The sequence below is a fragment of the Hemitrygon akajei genome, chromosome 8 (assembly GCF_048418815.1).
Source record: "Hemitrygon akajei chromosome 8, sHemAka1.3, whole genome shotgun sequence".
NCBI lineage: Eukaryota > Metazoa > Chordata > Chondrichthyes > Myliobatiformes > Dasyatidae > Hemitrygon > Hemitrygon akajei.
This window is the reverse complement of record NC_133131.1, coordinates 103,541,217-103,563,369: the sequence shown is the minus strand read 5'-3', so window position 1 is coordinate 103,563,369 and position 22,153 is coordinate 103,541,217.

Here is a 22,153-nt window from a genome sequence, read left to right as displayed (position 1 = left end):
TAGCAAAGCCATGGCCTTCTCAGATTAAATACACCCACATCACTGTTTGAGGGAAAGTTTCAGTATCTGTACTCCTTACAAACAAAGGAACAATAATCTATTTTGTAATCAAGATGTTGTATAATTTAGAGAGAAACTAGCAGGTGAATGGATTCCCAAGAATCTACTGCCCTTGCCCTTCTTGGTTATAGTGATGTTAACTTTGTGAGGCACTGTTAAGAATAGTTTTGGTGAGTGACTGAAATTTATTTGGTGGATGGTGTTGAATATCAAAGGTAGGTCATTTGGCTCTCTCTTGAAATTGGTCATTGCCTGATAGAGGTGTGGCATGAATGTTACCTACCTCTTTTTAGCAAGCAACATTCTAAAATTTCAAGTGCGGGATTTCAGCCCAACCTGATTATTGTCTAGACCTTGTTGTATGGAAACCTGGGCTGGTATATTTATATTGGGGTTGCAAATGGTTTGAACATTTTGCAAACATCCTAATCTTATAATGGAGCAAAGTTCACATATGAAGCTGAAGATTCTTGGTTCTAGGGCAATGTTCTGAACCACCTCTCTCCATCCACCCCCCCCCCCCCCCCACCCCACCACCACAGCAGTAATGTCCTGGATCCTTGAATGATAGTTATCTAACAACTGCATATTTTTCTGTTGTGCAAAGTTATGATTGTACCTCATGAAGAGTTTCTTGTTGGGTACTAACTGACTTCAGATTTACCAGAGCCCCTTGATGCCACACTTGATCAAGTGCTACTTTGACATCAAGGTCAATCACTCTCAGCTCAGCTCTGGGCCTAGGATCTGGATCCAGGCTGAGGTATGGTTATTAATGAATTCCTACAATGTGGTGACACTATTGCCAATGCTATCCATCATTCTGCTGATGATAAAGAATAGAATAGTCTGACGATTCTTTTGTGGTTGGAGATATCCAATTATTTTGAAGATATCTAGGTCATTGAGTAGATGTTACTGTTGTAACCGTACAGAAACAGCATGGCTTAGAGAACAACCTACTCTGTAGCACAGGCCTTCAGCATAACCTTTGGCCTTTTTCTGGCCTTGTAGCTTTAGCTCAGTACAGTGATCTCAGCTGCTTCTAGATATTATGTGAAGTGAATCAAATTAGAATCTATGAAGGAGGGAATTTCATGGAGAAACCAAGGAAATCATCCACCCAATACTTCTGGTTGAACATGGTTGTGAAATGCTTTAGTCCTGTCTTTAATGTTGGGATCCACCACCTATGAGGACGGGCTTGCACCTGGAACCCTCCCCTAACTATTTAATATTCTGACTTAACAGTGGGGCTTTGATATGTGGGATGTGGGATCACAGTTTTGTCTAAATGGAGATATCTGGCAGTTCAATTTCCCAGGGTGCTGTGTTCAATATCACCTCTGGGACTACATCTTTGAAAAAAATGAAAAAGAGTAGTCTCAGAGAACTGGTGTGTCTTTGTATATATTGCCCGCTAACGAACACACAATTAAAACATGTTAAAATCATTATAAGGAAATTCAAGGCAATCCTCAGAGCTAGCAGACAAACAATGCTGCCCACAGGTGTGAGCTGCTTTCAAACAACACAGCTGGTTCTGATGGATTGTTCAGTTTTGTAGCAATTTATGTGGTGCCTTCTAAAGTGACTAATAAAATGGTTCAATAACAAATACTGAAAGGTATCTTGATTGGATATTATATTGTGGCAGATGACGCTCATGTGTTTCTAGAATGTTGTATTGAATAAAAAACTACTTCTCTCTAGATCCACTAAATAAAAACACAAGAAAAATCAATTCTTCTTTAACAAGCAATCATCAAAAAAAAACTTCATGGGGATCAAATAGTTTATCTTAGTTCTGAAAATCAATCAACCTTAAGTACTATAGTAGTAAAGTGACAGTAAAACAGACCCTTCATCCCACCATCTTGTTGGTATCAATTTTTCAAACTAGGGCTTTATCTTCTAATTCAATTTATTTTCTCCTCTCTCATTTCCCTTATTGTTCTCATTATTTCTAAATATTGACTCAGTTCCATTCAATAATTGAATAATAGCCCCCCCCCACCCCCACGAGCTATTTGATAAAATTACTGGCTAGAATGTCTTTCTTGGTCAGGGTAATGGTGGAAGGTACTTCAAGCTTAAATTTCCTTTCAACATGTCAACCCTTCTGTGACATTATGAGAGTGGTCTGATCCACCTCCTTGTAAACCAGTGATTTTTGAAAGCTGACACCTGAGGCAACATCATTACAGCACTGGAGACACAAGAGACAGCAGCTGCTGGAATCTGGAGCAACGGATAGTCTGCTGGAATACCTGAGAGGGTTGAGCAGTATCTGTGGGAGGAAAGGAATTATCGACATTTCAAGTGGAAGACCTGCATCAGGACTGAGAATGGAGAATACTACATTAATGCTGATGAACAGTTTCAACCCAAACCAATTTTCCTTGACAATTTCTTCCCTCCCACAGGGGGCTGCTTGACACCTGAGCTCTCAGAGAAGATTGTTCATTGGATCAAGATCTCCAACACGCTGTGACATCATGCAGAGATGTGGCCTGAATTTCTATGTCTGTTCCAATACCTTGACATTGAAATACTATTTACATGAACTGAAGTCTATGAATTAGATCGACAACATAATATCCCATGATGATTGCATGTCTAATATTCACGATGTTGTGTCACATGCATGTTGAGTTCACCATGTGGCTCATTATGATGTGAGAATAATTAGCAAAGGAAGGTGTTTCATACAGAGTTGCAATAAAAAGAAAACCAGTGGCCACCATACTAGGTACCTCTTGTACCTCCTAATAAAGTGCCACTGAGTGTATGTTCATTGACTTCTGTACTTGAGCTCATCCATGTAAAGGTTCAACATGTTGTGTCTTCACAGATGCTTTTCTGTTCTGACAGGTTATTTGAGTTACTGTGCCCTTCTTGTCAGTTTGAAACAGTCTGGCAATTTTCCTCTGACCTCGCTCATTAACAATATGTTTTCATCCACAGAACACCATTTTTTATAAAGTCTAGAGACAGTATTGTGTGAAGAACCCAGAAGCAGCCTATGTCTGCTCCTATATCTTATGGTCTTATGGAAATCTGCCGTTTCTGAGATACTCATACCACCCCATCTGACACCAACTATCATTCCACAGTCAAAATCACTTAAATCATATTTCTTCCCAATTCTGGTGTTTAGTCTGAACACCTGAACCTTCTGACCATGTCAGCATGTTTTTATGTATTGAGCTTGTGCCATGTGATGGGCTGATTATACAGAAACATCAATGATCAGGTATACAAGTGTACCTAATAAAGTGGCCACTAAGTGTATTGCGTGCACTAATGTTTATTCTGAGCCAAAATTTCACAGAAAATGCCAAAGAACTCAAGCAGACAAATAGCATGTATGGGAGAAAATAATTATATACATATATAACATTTATAGACAATAAAACAGAGGCCTTGTGAAAATACAAAAGGGAAAGTGACCTAGCCATGGCTAATGGAGGAGTATTATATCTCAAATGGAGTCATGTGTGGAGAATTAAAAGATGTTTCATGGTAAATTAGACTGAGCAATTGGCCAAAGCCATAGCATTTGGGTGTTGTCAACCATGCAACCATACAGATACCACAGACAGTTAAGAAGGCAAATGGAATGATAACTTTCAAAGCAAACAGATTGGATGAAAGATGTCTTAGGACAGGGGTAGTAATCTCGGGATTGCTGTCTGTAACATGTGACAGTGAGGATAGGAATGGAAAGAGGGGGACAGGGATTCAGATTTCTGGATAATTGGGCCCTCTTCTGGGGCAAGTGGGACCTGCAGAAAGGGACGAGTTGCACTTGAATCCAAGGGGGGGGCCAATATTCTTGCAGACAGATTTACCAGAGTTGTTGGGAGTGGTTTATGGCAGGTGGATGGGAATCAGGATGCCAGAGCTGAGGATGAGTCAGCAGGTTTACAAGTAGATGATGGATGCAACATAAGTGTAAGGAAGGACAAGCCAATGATTGGGTACAAATGCAGATAGAGTAAAGAGTTAAATTGTACCACAGAGGCAAAATTCAAAAGGGCAAAGAATGCAAGATGCAAGGTGTTGTATTTAAATGTGTGTACCATTTGGAATAAGGTGGACAAACTCGTGGTGCAATTAGAGATTGGCTGGTATGACATTGTGGGCATCACTGAGTTGTGGTGGAAAGAAGGCCATAGTTGGGAGCTTAACATCAAAGAATATACTTTGTATAGAAATGACAGGCAGGAAGGCATAGGCAGAGATGTGGCTCTGTTGGGAAGAGATGGAATTACAACTTCAGAAAGAGGAACATAAGGTCAGAGAATGTTGAATCTTTGTGGGTGGAGTTAAGAAACTGCAAGGGTAATAAAAAACCATTATGGAAACCATATATAGGCCTCCCAATAGTACCCAAGATATGGGGTTGAGATTGCAAAGGGAGCTAGAAAAGGCATGTAATGACATAATTGTAATGGGGGGCTTCAATACACAAGGGGATTGGGAAAATCAGGTTGAAGTCGGATCGCAAGAGTGGGAGTTTGTTGGATGCCTACGAGATGGCTTTTTAGAGCAGCTTGTGCCTGAGTCTACTCGGGGAAAGACTATCTTAGATTGGGTGTTGTGTAATAACCCAGATTTTATTAGGGAGCTTAACATAAAGGAACACTTAGGAGGCAGTGATCATAATACGATTCAATTCATACTGCAATTTGAGAGGGAGAGCATAACTCACATGTATCAAAACCGCAATGGAACAAAGGGAATTACAGAGGTATGAGAGAGGAGCTTGCCCAGTGAATTGGAGGGGGATAATGGTGGGGATGAAGGCAGAGCAGAGATGGCTGAAGTTTCTGGGAAAGAAGCCTCACAGGTAGGCAACCGTGCCTGACAAGGGAAGTTAAGGACTGCATAAAAGCCAAGGAAAGAGCATACAAGGTAGCAGAAGTGAGTGGGAAGTTGAATGATTGGGAAGCTTTTAAAATCCAACAAAAGGCTACAAAAAAAAAGCTATAAGAAGGAAAAGATTAAATATGAGGGCAAATTAGCCAATAATATAGAACAGGATACAGGAAGTTTTCTTCAGTTATATAAAGAGTAAAAGGGAGGTGAGAGTTGATATTGGACCACTGGGAAATGATGCTGGTGAGGTAGTAAAGGGGACAAAGAAATGGCAGATGAACTTAATGGGTACTTTGCATCTGTTCTCATTATGGAAGACACGAGCAATGTGCCAGATGTCCTTCAGTGTCAGGAAGCAGGAGTGAATGCCATTGCTATTACAAAGGAAAAAGTGCTAGGCAAACTCAAAGGTCTTAAAGTGGATCAGTCACCTGTGCCAGATGGACTACATCCCAGAATCCTGAAAGAGGTTGCTGAAGAGATAACGGATACATTGATCATGATCTTTCAAGAATCACTTGATTCTGGCATGGTCCCGGAGGAATAGAAGATTGCAAATGTCACTCCACTCTTTAAGAAGGAAGGAAGGTAAAAGAAAGGAAATTATAGGCCAGTTAGCCTAACTTCATTGGTTGGGAAAGTGTTGTAGTTCATTATTAAGGACATGGTTTCAATGTACTTGGAGACCAATGATAAAGTAAGTCAAAGTTAGCATGGTTTCTGAAAAGGGAAATCTTGCCTGACAAATCTGTTAGAATTGGCAGTGGATGTCAATAATTGGATTTTCAAAAGGCATTTGATAAGGCTGTATGAGGCTGTTTAACAAGATAAAATCCTATGTCATTACAGGAAAGATACTGGCAGAATGGGTGACAGGCAACATACAGCGAGTGAGAATAAAGGGGGCCTCTTCTGGTTGACTGCTGGTGACTAGTGTTGTTCCTCAGGGATCAGTATTGGGACTGTTACATTTCACATTGTTCGCCAATGATTTGGATAATAGAATTGATGGCTTTGTGGCAAAGTCTGCAGATGATATGAAGATAGGTGGAGAGGTAGGTAGAGCTGAGGGAGCAATGGAATTGCAGCAGGACTTACTTAAACAAATTGGAAGAATGGGCAAAAAGTGGCAGATGGAATACAGTGTTGGGAAACATTTGATAATCCACTTTGGTAAACGGAGCAATAGAACGGACTATTCCGTTAATAGAACGGACTATTAAATAGGGAAAAGGTTCAAATATCAGAGGTGTAGAGGGACTTAGAAATTCTCATGCCAGACTCCCAGAAGGTTAATTCACAGGTGAGTCTGTGATAAAGAAGGCAAATGTAATGTTGGCATTTATTTCAAGGGGAATAGAATATAAAAACAAGGAGATAATGTTTAGTCTTTACAAGGCAGTAGTCAGGCTACACTTGAAGTATTGTCAACAGCTTTGAGCCCCTTATCTCAGAAATGATGAGTTTCTATTGGAGAGAGTCCAGAGGAGGTTCACGAGGATGATTCCAGGAATGAAGAGGTTAACATATGAGGAGCGTTTGGCAGCTTTGGGCCTGTACTCACTGGAATTAAGAAGAATGCAGCGGAATCTCATTGAAAACTATTGAATGTTGAAAGGTCTAGATAAGGTGGATGTGGAGAGGACATTTCCTATGGTAGGGGGTGTCCAGAACTAGAGGGCATAGCCTCAAAATTGAGGGGTGACTCTTTAAAACAGAGCTAAGGAGGAATTTCTATAGCTAGAAGTTAGTGATTCTGTGGAATGCTCTGTTACACACTGCAGTGGAGGCCAAATCAGTGGGTATATTTGAGGCGGAAGTTGATAATTTCCTGAGCGGGTAGGGCATCAAGGATATGGTGAGAAGGCAGGTGTATGGGGTTGAGTGGGATCCAGAATCCAGAATGGTTGTGAAGAAAAAGCATTTCAGGATGTATATTGTATGCATTTCTCTGACATTAAGAGTACTTTGAAACCTTTGAAATATTTGAATTAGCCATGATGGAATGGTGGAGCAGACTCGATGGGCTGAATGGCCCAATTCTGCTCCTTTGTCTTATGGTCTTATGGACAATTATAATGTGTCTTGGTCAGAGCACAACTGGAGCACTGTGCACAGATTTTATCCTCTTACCCAAGAAAGGATTCAGTACCGCTGCGGGGAGGTTCAGCATATGGATTTTTGGGATTGAGGGAATTGGCCTTGGGTGAAGAGTGACCATAACATGAAAGAATTATATAAGCAATTCAGTCTGAAATGATACAGTGACCACAGAACTATGATGAGTGTGTTGCAAAGTAAAATGAAGACAAAATCGAAAGGGGTGGTAAATACAGGACTGATGGTGTTATATTTGAATGCACACAGTACACAAAATAAGGTAGATGAACCTGTAGCTTAGTTAGGGACTGGCAGGGACAATGTGTGGGAATCACTGAGTCATGGCTGGAAGAAAATTATAGCTGGGAGTTTAACCTCCAAGGATACACATTGTATCAAAAAGACAGACAGGTAGGCAAAGGGGGTAGTGCGGCTCTATTGGTAAAAATTGAAATCAAATCCTTAGAAGAGGTGACATTGGATCGGAAGATATAGAATCCTTGTGGGTAGAGTCAAGAATCTACAAGAGTAAAAAGACCCTGATAGGAGTTATATAGAGGCCTCTGAACAGTAGCAAAGATAAGGACTACAAATTACACCAGGAAATAGAAAAGGCATGTAGAAAGGGCAATGTAATGATAGTCATGAGGGATTTCGATATGTAGGTACATTAGGAAAATCCAGTTGATGCTGGATCCCTAGAGGGGATATTTGTAGAATGCCTACAAGATGGCTTTTAGAGCAGATCATGCCTGAACCCACTAGGGAATCAGCTATTCTGGACTGGGTGCTGTGCAATGAACTGGAGTTGATTAGAGAGCTTAAGGTAAAAACACCCTTAGAGGCCAGTAATCATGATATGATCAAATTCACCCTGAAATCTGAGAGGGAGAACTAAAGTCAGGCTTATCAGCATCAGCATTACAGTAGAGTAAAGAGAATTGGCCTAATTCTGCTCCAATATCTTTTGGACTTTTAGGTTGAGAAACCAAAATAAAAGTAGTTACAGAAAATGTGCAAAATAATTAATAATTTACAACAAATATTGATACCTTTTAGAGTACAACTAGAATACAAGAGGAATTTACAGAGAAATTACTCTCTCTCTCTCTCTCTCTCTCTCTCTCTCTCTCTCTCTCTCTCTCTCTCTCTCTCTCTCTCTCTATCTCTATCTCTATCTCTATCTCTATCTCTATCTCTATCTCTATCTCCAGATCTCCCTGGTTCCAGCAGGTTGGAAAAATGGGGTCAGCAGAGTTGACTAGTTGCAACTGGTTGAGTGAAGTTTGGGCAGATGATGACAGTGTACAAGTGTTTGGGCAGGAGACTGAATCTGTGCAATTTGGCTCAATGGTTTTATGGCTTTTGTTTCAGCCTAATGTGCAGTGCTTTTAGTTAACATGAGTGAAGTCCATGACATTGCAACAAAATGCACTAGGGAATTCACACCCAGTGTTAGCTATTTCCAATACAGTATTTTCATTCACATATTGAAACAGGATAGTATTCCATAGAACTGTTGATTGTCATTAAAATCGGTGACTAAAGCTATTGCCAACAGACAACACAGTTATTTGTTGTGAGCCAAAGATTTCTGATTCACATGTGTTTCACTTGAAATTAAAGAACGTTGAACAAAAAAAATAGATATCTTCAGGTGAAAGGACATATCAGCTTTGTCAGGTCACATTGTCTATTGATCATCACAGAATTGTGATGAGGAGATGAATGCAGGGGCAGGATTTCCCACTCATCAGGCTGAGTTTTAAGCTTACATTTCTGAGAAAGCCAGACAACTCCATGTAATGAGGTGTCCTTGCTCCACATGTAGGTGGACATAAGACCTACCATGAAGTCCAAACTAGAGAGGTGTTTGCACCTATGATAATAATTATAATTTGGTAAGTAAGTTTTCTACATTTGGCAAATATTTAGAGGAGTAAGTGAAAGATGATTCCAGTGTAAAGGAGTCCAGGTGATCTATCATAATCTAATGACAGATATACACTAGAAATCTTGTGTTCACTGGCCCCACATTTACTGCACAGATTCTCACCGATCCTCAAAACTCCAGTTCAGCTACTGTGAGAGGGAACAATCTTAAATAACCTTCAGGATTAACCTCTGAGTATTTTTGGTTTTACAATTAATAATCAGTTAATAATCCAGTTCCATGGAATGATCAAAATCAATAATTAAATCAATTGTTGCAATAAATAGATTTTTTAACATGGTGTAAAAAAGAGTCAATATTTTAAAATAAAATACTTAAAACATGTACAGAGTAAATAGGAATGCGTATTGTACTGAGTTAGTCCCATTTCCTAATATTGGTTCTACCTCTTCCTATTCATGTACCTCACCAAATGTCTTTTAAAAAGTGTAATGACATTTGCCTCTACCACATCCTTTCGCTGCTCATATCATATACCCACCACCTCATGTAAAAAACTTGCCCCTCAGGTTCTTTTTAAAACTTTCCACTCTCATCTGGGAATACAGGTCCATAATTAATTGAAAGTGACATTATAGGCAGATAAGTTCATAAAGAAAGCTTTTGGCACATTGGCCTTCATAAATGAAAGTACTCAGTATAAGAGATGGGATGTTATGTTAAAGTTGTATAAGATGTTGGTGAGGCCTAATTTGTATTGTGTAGTCCAATCACAAACTAGGGAAAATCTGCAGATCCTGGAAATGCATGCAACATACACAAAATGCTGGAGGAACTCAGCAGGCTAGGCAGCTTCTATGAAAAAGAGTACAGTCAACGTTTCGGGCTGAGACCCTTCATCAGGACTCCGGAGATCAGCAGCGTTGTGTGCTGTTTTGCTCACCTTCTGTGGTAAACTATGTGTATACCTGTCTGGACACACCCCTCTGCTGACTGCTCCTGTGGCTCCTCCCACAGACCCTGGTATAAAGGTGATTGGAGGCACAGCTCCTCCCTCAGTCTCCAAGATGTTGTGGTCACGTTTGCAGCTAATAAAAGCCTATTTTTTGCCTCCCGTCTCCGAGAGTTATTGATGGTGCATCACCTTCCTACAGGAAAGATGAAAGTAAAGTTGAAAGAGAACAGAGGAAATTTACTGGGATGTTGCTGGGACTGGAGGACCTGAGTTATAAAGAAAGACTGAATATATTAGGACTTTATTCCTTGGAACATAGAAGATTGAGGGGAGATTTGATAGGAGGGATACAAACTTATGACAGATAATGATAAGGTAAATATACCTGTAAGCAGGCTTTTTCCACTGAAGTTGGGTGAGTCTGCAACTAGATTTCATGGGTTAAGGGTGAAAGGTGAAACGTTTAAGAGGAACATGACAGGAAACCTCTTGACTCAGACAGTCATGAGTGTGTGGAATGAACTGTCAGTGCAAGTGGTGCATGCGATTTCAACACTTAAGAGAAATTTGGATAGGTTTGTTAATGATAGGGGTATGGAGGGCTACGGCTCCAATGCAGGTTGATGGAAGTAAGCAGTTTAAATAGTTCAGCGTGGACTAGATGGGCCAGAGGGCCTGTTTCTGTGCACTACTTTTATAAGACTCTTTCTCAAGTTTTAAACTCACCTATCCTGCAATAAAGAATTTGGCCATTCATCTTATCTATGTCCTTCACAATTTGAAGAGGTCATCTCTCAGTCTTCAAAATTCCAGGGAAAGCAGGCCCAGCCTATTCACAGGAAATTGCAGAAACCTGTGAATGGAAACTGTTTAATCATGCAAACCAACCTTCCCTCCATTGACTCCATCCATATTTCCCACCGCCTTAGGAAACCATCCAACATAATCAATAAACTCACCCCACCCCAGACATTTGAATGGACCTCCCACATGCTAAAAGATGTACTTTTGAACTCCTAATCTTGCAAGATACAGTACCTTGTCACAGCTCTTGCACTTCCATTCATTTGCCCACTTATGGAGTTAATCAAGATCCTGTTATAATCTTAGATAACCTTCTTCTCTGGCCACTAACAAGAATCGTTGGTGTTATCCACATACATATCTGATACAAACTTTTAAACTGTTGTAAATCTACTTTTTTATACATTGAAATCTGAAGTAAAACATTAACAAAAGACTATTGCATGGAATTTGTTAATGGATGTTAGGAGAATTCAAGGTGACTTGGATAGGCTGAGTGAGTGGGCAGATACTTGGCAGATGATGTTTAATGTGAATAAGTGTGAGGTTATCCACTTTGGGAGTAAGAACAGGAAGGCAGATTATTATCTGAATGGTGTAGAATTAGGTAAGGGAGAAATACAAAGAGATCTGGGAGTCCTTGTTCATCAGTCACTGAAGGTGAATGAGCAAGTGCAGCAGGCAGTGAAGAAGGCTAATGGAATGTTGGCCTTTATTACAAAGGGAATTGAGTACAAGAGCAAGGAAATCCTTTTGCATTTGTACAGGGCCCTGCTGAGACCACACCTGGAGTATTGTGTACAGTTTTGGTCTCCAGGGTTAAGGAAGGACATCCTGGCTGTAGAGGAAGTGCAGCGTAGATTCACAAGGTTAATTCCTGGGATGTCTGGACTATCTTATGCAGAGAGGTTGGAGAGACTGGGCTTGTACACGCTGGAATTAAGGAGATTGAGAGGGGATCTGATTGCAACATATAAGATTATTAAGGGATTGGACAAGATAGAGGCAGGAAATATGTTCCAGATGCTGGGAGAGTCCAGTACCAGAGGGCATGGTTTGAGAATAAGGGGTAGGTCATTTAGGACAAAGTTAAGGAAAAACTTCTTCTCCCAGAGAGTTGTGGGGGTGTGGAATGCACTGCCTCAGAAGGCAGTGGAGGCCAATTCTCTGGATGCTTTCAAGAAGGAGCTAGATAGGTATCTTATGGATAGGGGAATCAAGGGATATGGGGCAAGGCAGGAACCGGGTATTGATAGTAGATGATCAGCCATGATCTCAGAATGGCGGTGCAGGCTTGAAGGGCCGAATGGTCTACTTCTGCACCTATTGTCTATTGTCTAATTCACTGTGCAATCTTGATATAAAAATAAGATTATAATAATCCACCTTGCAATATAACATTGATTTACATAAGAACATAAGAAATAGGAGCAGGAGTTGACCATCTGGTCCGTTGAGCCTGCTCCATCATTCAACAAGATCATGGCTGATCTGGCCATGGACTCAGCTCCACCTACCTGCCTTTTCCCCATAACCCTTAAATTCCCCTACTATGCAAAAATCTACCCAACCTTGTCTTAAATATATTTACTAAGGTAGCCTCCACTGCTTCATGGGGCAGATATTTCCACAAGATTCACCACTCTCTGGGAAAAGCAGTTCCTCCTTATCTCTATTCTAAGTGTACTCCCCTGAATCTTGAGGCTATGTCCCCTAGTTCTAGTCTCGCCTACCAGTGGAAACAACTTTCCTGCCTCGATCTTATCAATCTGTTTCATAATTTTATATGTTTCTATAAGATCTCCTCTCATTCTTCTGAATTCCAGCAAGCACAGTCCCAGGCAACTCCATTTCTCCTCATTGCTTAACATCCTCATCTCTGGAATCAACTTGGTGAACCTCCTTTGCACCACCTCCAAAGCCAGTGTATCCTTCCTCAAGTAAAGAACCAGAACTGCACACAGTACTCCAGGTGTGGTCTCACCAGCGCCCTGTATAGTTGCGGCATAACCTCCCTGCTCTTACGTTCAATCCCTCTAGCATTGAAGGCCAACATTCCATTTACCTTCTTGATAGCCTGCTGCACCTGCAAACCAACCTTCTATGATTCATGCACAAGCACTCCCAAGTCTCTCTGCACAGCAGCCTGCTGCAAATTTTTACCATTTAAATAATAATCTGCTTTTTCATTTGTCCTTCCAAAGTGGATGACCTCACATTTACCAATATTTTTACTCCATCTGCCAGACCCTTGCCCAATCACTTAACCTATCTATATCTCTCTGCAGAATCTCCATATCTTCTGCACAATTTGCATTTCCACTCAACTTAGTATTATCAGCAAACTTAGATACACTACACACAGTCCCCTCTTCCAGATCGTTAATGTATATCATGAACAGTTTGGGCCCAGCACTGATCCCTGCAGCACACCACTCACCACTGATTGCCAACCAGAATAACACCCATGTATCCCAACTCTCTGCTTTTCATCAGTTAACCAATCATCTATCCATGCTAATACATCACCCCAAACTCTATGCATCCTTATCTTATGGATAAGTCTTTTATGTGGCACCTTATCGAACGCCTTCTGGAAATGCAAGTAATTAACGTCCATCTGTTCCCCTCTATCCACTGCGCTCATTATATCCACAAAGAACTCCAGTAAGTTTGTCAAACAGGACCTGCCTTTGCTGAATCCATGCTGTGTCTGCCTGATGGATCCATTTCTTTTCAGATGCCTCGCTATTTTTTTCTTTCATGATAGCTTCAAGCATTTTACCAACTATGTTAAACTAACTGGCCAATTTCCCTCGGGATCAATAAAGTATGTCTGTCTGTCTGTAGTTACCTGTCTTTTGCCTACATCCTTTTTTGAACAGTGGTGTGACATTCAGTCTTCCCATCCACCAGGACCTGTCCAAAGTCCAGATAATTTTGGCAAATCATCTCCAAAGCCTCTACTATAACTTCTGCCATTTCGTTCAGTAGCCTGTGATGCATTCCATCAGGACCAGGGGACTTACCTATGTTCAGGCCCACAAATTTACTTAGCACACCTCTTTAGTGATAGCTATTGTATCGAGATCCTCACCTCCCAATGCATCCATAACATCTTTCTTTGGCATGTTCACCGTGAAGACTGACACAAAATAGTCATTCAAAGCCTCGGCCATTTCCTCAATACCCAATATCAATTCCCCCTTCTCGTCCTCCAAGGAATCTACATTCACATTAGCCACCTTTTTCCGCTTTATGTAATTATTAAAACTTTTACTATCCCTTTTATATATTGTGCTACTTTATTTTGAAAATCTAGCTTCCCTTTCTTTAATGCTCACTTAGTGGTACTTGATAGCTTTTTAAAGTTTTCCCAATCTTCCAGTTTCCCACTACACTTGGTGACTTTGTATGCGCGAGCTTTTAGTTTGATGCCTTCTTTTATTTCCATATTTATCCAAGGCTGACTCTCCCCACCCTTACTGTCCTTGCTTTTGTTGAGCACCATGAAAAACCTCTTTGAAAAACTTCCACTGTTCCTCAACCACCCCACCATATAGCCTGTGTTCCCAGTCTACACTAGCCAAATCCTCCCTCATCCCATTGTAGTCTCCATTGTTTAGGCATAGTACACTGGTCTTAGATTAAACTATTGCAGCCTCCATTTGTATAAGAAATGCAATCAGACTGTGATCACACTTTCCAAGGTCACTAATTTTACCTGTCTCATTGCACAAGACCAGATCTAAGATAACACGTTCCCTTGTATGTTCAGTAACATGCTGTTCAAGAAGGCCATCACAGATGCATTCTATGAAGTTCTCCTCAAGACTGCTTCGACAAACTTGATTCACCCAATCTATGTGCAAGTTAAAGTCCCCCATGATAACTGCTGTTCCATTCTTACATGCCTCAGATATTTCTCTGTATATTTCCTGCACCATTGTAATGTTATTATTCGGTGGCTGATAAGACAACTCCCACCAGTGATTTTTTTCCCCTTTACTATTTCTAATCTCTACTCAGATGGATTCAACATTCTACTATCACCCCGAACTCACGTTTGATTATGAGCGCTATTCTACATCCCTTACACTCCTACCTATCCTCCCGTTTTTCCTGATATCCTTGGATATTTAATTCGGAATCCTCTCCACCCTGCAACCACCTCTCTGTAATGGCCACTAAATCATACCTCTTTGTACTGATTTGAGCCACAAGTTCACTGACCTTGTTTTGAATACTACGAACGTTCAAATAAAGTGCCCTTACACTCATTGTGCTTTTAAAATCTTGTAATCTTTTACTCTTTTGCACTTGACTTTTCTTCACTCCACTTTTCTCTTTTTTATCTTTTGTATTTTCTTTATCTTTATCCACACTTTTCTTTTTTACTTTATCCATACTTCTCCAATCTTTTAAGCCCCCCCCCCCCCACTATTTAGTTTAAATCCCTATTGCCAGCCCTAATTATGCAATTCACTAGGATCCAGGTCCCATCACAGTTCAGGTGGAGCCTGTCCCATTGGTGAAGCTCCCTCCTTCCCCAATACTGGTGCCAATTTCCCATGAATTCAAACCCACTTCTCCCACACCAATCCTTGAGCTACTTGGAAATTAAATATTCTAAAATTCAAAACTAGTCACATTTTGATATCTTTTTATGCTAACATACTCTGCTTTTAAAGATTTTATAATTTTAGATTTAAGCTTCAGTAAAAATAATTTCAGTAAAAAAACTATAAGAAGGGAAAAGATGAATTATGAGAGCAAACTAGCCAATAATATAAAGCAGTATACTAAAAGTTTTTTCAGATATATAAAGAATAAAAGGTAGGTGAGAGTTGATATCGGGCCACTGGAAAATGATGTTGGTGGGGTAGTAATTGGGGATAGAGAAATAGTATTTGAACTTAATAAGTACTTTGTTTCAGTTTTTACTATAGAAGACACTGGCTGTATGCCCAAGGTCTGTGAGCAGGAGTGAATGTCATTGCTATCACAAAGGAAAAAGTGCTAAGCAAACTCAAAGGTCTTAAGGTTGACAAGGTACCAAGCCCAGAAGAACTACACACCAGAGTCCTAAAAGAGATTTCTGGAGAGATAACAGGTGTATTGGTCATGATCTTTCAAGAATCACTTGATTCTGCCATGGTCCTGGAGGACTGAAAGATTGCTAATGTCACTCCACTCTTTGAGAAGGGAGGATGGCAAAAGATAGGAAATTATAGGCCAGTTAGCCTAATCTCAGTGGTTGGGAAAGAGTTGGAGCTCATCATTAAGAATGAGGTTTGGGGGTATTTGGAGACAAACGATAAAATAAGTCAAAGTCAACATGGTTTCTGTGAAGGGAAATCTTGCCTGACAAATCTGATAGAATTCTTCAAGGGAATAACAAGCAGAGTGGACAAAGTAGAGGCAGTGGATGTCATTTACTTACCGTAGATACCGGATTATAAGCCGCTACTTTTTTCCCACGCTTTGAACAGCTTTGAACACTGCGGCCTTTACTACGGTGCGGCTAATGCATGGTTTTTTTTCATGCCGCCAAAAACATTTTGCCTCGTAACAGTAGACCAATAAAATTGATGAGTAGTTCACAGAGGTCCAATGAAATTGTACGATAAATCAAGCGCACTTTCACAATTAAATTATTGTAAATCAGTCATTTGTACTCACCCTCATCAACATGGAAAACACTCGAAGAAAAGCATTGTGCTGCCTTTATGGCAGTTATTTAGTTTATAATATTTTCGCTTAGTAATTCATTTGTTAGTATTTTCTAGTTAAAGTTAGAAGTGTTTTAAGTATATTTGTTTTCTGTACTACATCCCGGGATGCTATGACGTCACATCTGGTTTCGTCGCGTCTTGTGGGGAAATACCGGTTTGCGATAAACGGAAAGGTGGGGGCGAGCGCATTAGACCCACGCGATGATGCAGCTTTTAAGTTAAAGGCGATCAATAACTTTTCCTGGTAGGCTGCAGTATATATTTTTTTACCAGTCGTTAGGAGATATTGGAATGTTGTTCGTGCACTGTTCAGTAAAAAAGTATATGCAACGTAATTTGTGTGTTACCGATACGTATGTACATTTAAAAGTAGCCGTGTTACAGGCACGGTTCGAAAAAAAGCATTTGCAATATGTATTTGTTTATGTTACCATACGGATTTAATTAAAAGTTAAAAAATCCTCACGTGTAATATCTTTCTGTGTAAATATCTCATATTACAACGTGGGACACCTGCGGCTTAAAATCCGGTGCGGCTTGTACAAGTACAAAATTGATTTTCTTTCTAAAATTAGAGCCTGCGGCTTTTAATCAGGTGCGCTCTGTAGTACGGAATCTACGGTAAATTTTCAGAAGGCATTTGATAAGGTGCCTCACATGAGGCTGTTTAACAAGATAATAAATTTTACAACAGATGCCAGTGATAATAAACCTGATTCTGATTCTGATTCTAAAATCCTATGGTGTTACAGGAAATATACTGGCATGGTAGAGGTATTGTGAAGAGGCAGGAGGCAGCAAATGGAAATAATGGAGCCTTTTCTGGTTGGTTGCCAGTGACTAGTGGTGTTCCTCAGGGGTCAGTATTGGGACCGCTACTTTTTACATTGTTTGTCAATGATTTAGTTAGTGGAATTGATGATTTTGTGACAAAGTTTGCAGATGATAGGTGGAAGGATAGGTAGTGCTGATAATTGTGTGAACCCTTTATTTAAATACATTTTTATCTTTTCCATATTTCCTTATAACAAAGATTCAAAGGTTCAAAGTACATTTATTATCAAAGTATGTATGCTCTATACAATTCTGAGATTTGTCTTCCTGCAGACAGCCACGAAAGAAAGAAACACTATGGAACCTATTCAAAAAAAAAACATCCAAAGTGCAAAAGATAAAGAACAAATTGCGCAAATGGCAAAAAAAAACCAAGCGGAAAAACACAAAATATAAAACATCAAACCCTAAAGTCATTGAAACAGTCTAGGAACATTCAGTTCCGTCCCGGTCAGTTCAATTCAGTCCTGTGCTGTATGTTGATCATTGACTGCAAGCTGCAGAGACAACCTGCCCTGATCAAAAGCGCACAAAACAGCAATTTAAAAAATGGAGTAACCAGAAACTAGGAACACGTTATAACATGAACTACAGAGTCCAATCCTCAAACTGCATCAATTAAACCTTGCCCAAGACCCAACACTAAAGGAGGCCATTTTGCCCATTGCATCGTTACTGACTCACAGATGAATTTCATACCCCTATTAATTTTCCTAAATAATTCTCTACGTAGTCCAATCAATTTTACCACCCACTTGGAGGAATTTAAAGTGGATAGTTAATCTACCAACCCACACATGTGGGAGAAAACTGGAGCACCTGTAAACAGCTCACCTGATCACAGTGGGAATGTGTAGGAACTACACAGACAGGATCAAAGGGCAGAATTGTATGCTAATCAATGGTGCTGTGAGACAGCAGTTCTACAAGCTGTGCCATTGTTCTGCCCAGTTTCATCTCTGACTTCAGCTCTGGAAATTGATATAAACAGTGTTCTCATGTCACAGGTTAAAATGGTTCTGGGTGACAACTTTTTCCACTTTTCCAGATACGATTATTTTGATGGGAACCTTCCGGCCCTCGCCACATTGATTTTATAGGACATGAGAGACACTCTTGGTTCTCTCCACATAGAGCTTCCCCTAAGAATTCATCTGTTGGAAATGGAATGAAGTGATTGCACAATTTTTCTGGGGCTAATCTGGCATGTCAAAATCGTTCTCTATTCAGCTCGACAACACTTCTAAATTACAAAAAAAATCTGAAGATATTTAAAAAACTCAGCAAATCAGACAGCATCTGTGGAAAGAGAAAATGAGTTAATATTTCAGGTCAAAGACTCTCTATCAGTTCTGATGACGCTGCTTAACTTGTTGATGACTCCAGCACTTTCTGATTTTATTTCAGACTCCCAGCACCTGGAATTTTTTACTACTCTACTGTGTTAGTTAATTTCACTTTCAAATGTGTCTGAAGAAGACTAGGAGATAGACAAAGCCTTCTTGAATGCTAACATAAGCTTCTTGAAGTTATGAGAAAACTTTAACAAACCAGAACTTGCTTATAATGGGAACCAAAATGTGAGAGGACACTGCCAAGCCTTTAAACTACTGACAACACAGGTGTAAATGGATGAATTGAGTCTCAAGCATATTACATAGAGGATGTGGTCTCACTCCAAGCAAACAATAGAATTGATGGAATCTGCTCCAGAGATATGAAATAATTGTTTGAGCTCTGTCAACATTAATCATCAGGAACTCATCCAAATCCTGATGTCAGAAAGACTGTCAGATGGTACAATTACCACTCTGTAGGCACTGACAGAGACAGAGGTTAAATTGCCTTATCTTGATTGATGTCCAAAATTATTTTTTAGGTTGGGTACATCAAATGGATTGAAGGTAATACATTTTTGTAAAATTAAACATAATTTACTCTTATTTTAAATCCACTTTATTAATTTGTGCTCTTTGCTTTTTAGGAGAAAGATTACATTTGTTCTGTACATAGTGTATGCCAAGGCTGAGATGATCAGAGGGAACTTTGGGCTTTCACACCATAAGCTAGTACACGAGGGAACTGCTGTGACATACACAATGTCAGACACAATTATCTATGAAGTGATTATCTAGAGCCATCTGGCAAGATGGTGTGTCAAATCTTTTTAAATAGAATGAAAGGTTTCAGGGAAAATGGAAAACAGATCTTCAGAGAGCCGAACATAGATTAAAATGAGTGACAAAGGGCAAGATAAAGCTTGAAAACAGAAAAGCAGGCATATTTATATTTTATATGCTTTAGGGAGCTCATTCCCTTATGGAAACAAGAAAGTGAAGAGCAACTGGAGATGAAACCACAATAATTACTGCAGAAAAATTCTGTCAAGAATTAAGATCTCATGAATTTTAATTAGACCCTCAGTTCAATGCAACTACTGTGGCTAGTTAAAAAAAGCCTGACACTAATTTACAAATGAACAAAAGCTTTTTGTCTACATTTTCAATACCTTCAACTGAAATGTCATCTTGCAGTTGTTTCAAAGCTGAACTGACATGATTTTGTGGCTGAGATGTTGATATCTTCTTCAAGGAAAGTTGTAAGTCAACCTACTTTGTTTTTGCTATTCTCCCATTGTTTGGAACTCTTTACATTAGCAATTCACCTTTCACTCTGAAACAACTGTGCTTGAATGCAAAATGTGTAAATGACAGTAACAAAAAAATGACAGTCTTCAAACAGGAATGCAATTTATGCTATTTGAAAGCTGCAAAAGTAATCCCATGGATAGAGTAGAGATTTCAAACACCATTACAGCAAAGGTTTTGCTGTTAGTAAAACCTTTACTTCAATATCACAGTTTGACCAATGCCAGATTTTATACAGATTTGCCATGTGTGAATCGAGCTAGGACTATTAAGCTTCATTTGGCAATGTGTGGAACTATTTTGCATCATTAAACCTTTCATAGAAAAACATTAAAAGCTCCAAAGTAGCCAACAATATAGATTTACTGCAAATTATATATAATTGCATAATATATTCTACTGCCTTTATTTCTATTTTCAAGCAAGTATTAATCCATGCCAGCTGGATGATTCCAATTTGATTGAAGATGTTTCAGTTAAAATATATACGCTTTACACTTATGACTGTGTGGCTAAGCACAGCTCTAATGCCATATTCCAGTTAGCTGATGACACCATGTCCTAGGCCAAATCAAACGTTCAAACGTTCAAAGGTCCAATTTAATGTCAGAGAAATGTATACAAATATATCCTGAAATGCTTTTTCTTCACAAACTTCCACAAAAACAGAGAACTGCCCCAAAGAATGAACGACAGTTAAACATGAGATCCCTAACGCCCCCCACAGCTCCTGCCTCCTGGCAGCAAGCAACAATTCCCCCTCCCTCCCCCAGTAAAAAAAAAGCACACCTGCTACCGAGCACAAGCGTGAGTAACCGATAGCAAAGACACAGACCTTACAGTTACCCCAAAGACTATCACAGTTCATCCAGCATTCAACAAACCACAGGTTCTCTCCCTAATAAGGGAGAGGGAGGTGTCCTCCATTTTCACAGTGAGCAGGAAACCCGCTGGTTTACCATGTTAAAAAGTCTGTTTTGTTGCTTGTTACCAGCTCTGTGCCTGAAGATCACAAAGATCTCGGGTCTTCGGGCCCACAGTGAAAGATTTTTCGGGCCCCCCAATGACACACGGGTCTCCTGCCATGACACTGACCCTCGATCCGCCCGTCTCCAGAGCCTCAAGATCTCAGGCTTTCGAATTCGAGCTGGACCCTCAGGCCGAACCCTTGGCATGCCAAACAACAACGGCCTGTCCTGAAACATTGAGAACGGGTCCCATTCCTGCAAAGAACTGAAGTCTGTGTATAACTCCAGGTCAGGGTCTTCAAAAGAACCCTGAAAGGGAAAATAAAGATATTAAAGATGGAAGTAGAGCTGTTTCCGAAGATGCGAGCAAAGGAGTCGCTGTTTAGCGCCATCTTCACTCAGCCTCCAACTCCAAAGGTGGTGATAAATCATCATATAGGAGAGTGATTCAAAATTTGGCTGAATGGAGTTGTAACAACAACCTCTTACTCAATGCCAGCAAGAAAAGGAAGCTATTTATAGACTTTAGGAGATGGAAACCAGATGTCTGTGAGCCGGTCCTCATCAGCAAATAGAGTTGGAGAGGGTCAGCAACTTTAAATTCCGAGGTGTTATTATTTCGGAGGACCTGTCTTGGGCCCAGCAGCTAAGTGCAATTATGAGGAAGCCACAGCAGCACCTCTACTTCCTTAGGAGTTTGCAGAGATTCGGCATGACATCTAAAACTTTGACAAACTTCTATAGATGTGTAGTGGACAGTATATCAGCTGGCTGCATCACAGCCTGGTATGGAAACACCAATGCTCTTGAACAAAAACTCCTGCAAAAAGTAGTGGATACGGCCCAGTTCATCACAGGTAAAGCCCTCCCAACCATTGAGCACATCTACATGAAACGCTGTTGCAGGAAGGCAACATCCATCATCGGACAACATGCTCTCTTGTCGCTGCTGTCATCAGGAAGTAGGTACAGAAGCCTCAGGACTCACACCACCAGGTTCAGGAACAGTTATTGCCCCTCAACTATCAGGCTCTTTATAATTTTACTCAACTTCACTTGCCCCATCATTGAAATGTTCCCTCAACACATGGACTCACTTTCAAGGATTCTTCATCTCAAGTTCTCAATATTTATTGTTTGTTTAATTATTTATTCCTTCCTTTTGTGTTTGCACAGTTTGGTGTCTTCTACACTCTGGTTGAGCGCCCTAGCTGGGCAGTCTTTCGGTGATTCTGTTATGGTTATTATTCTATAGATTTATTGAAAGTAAA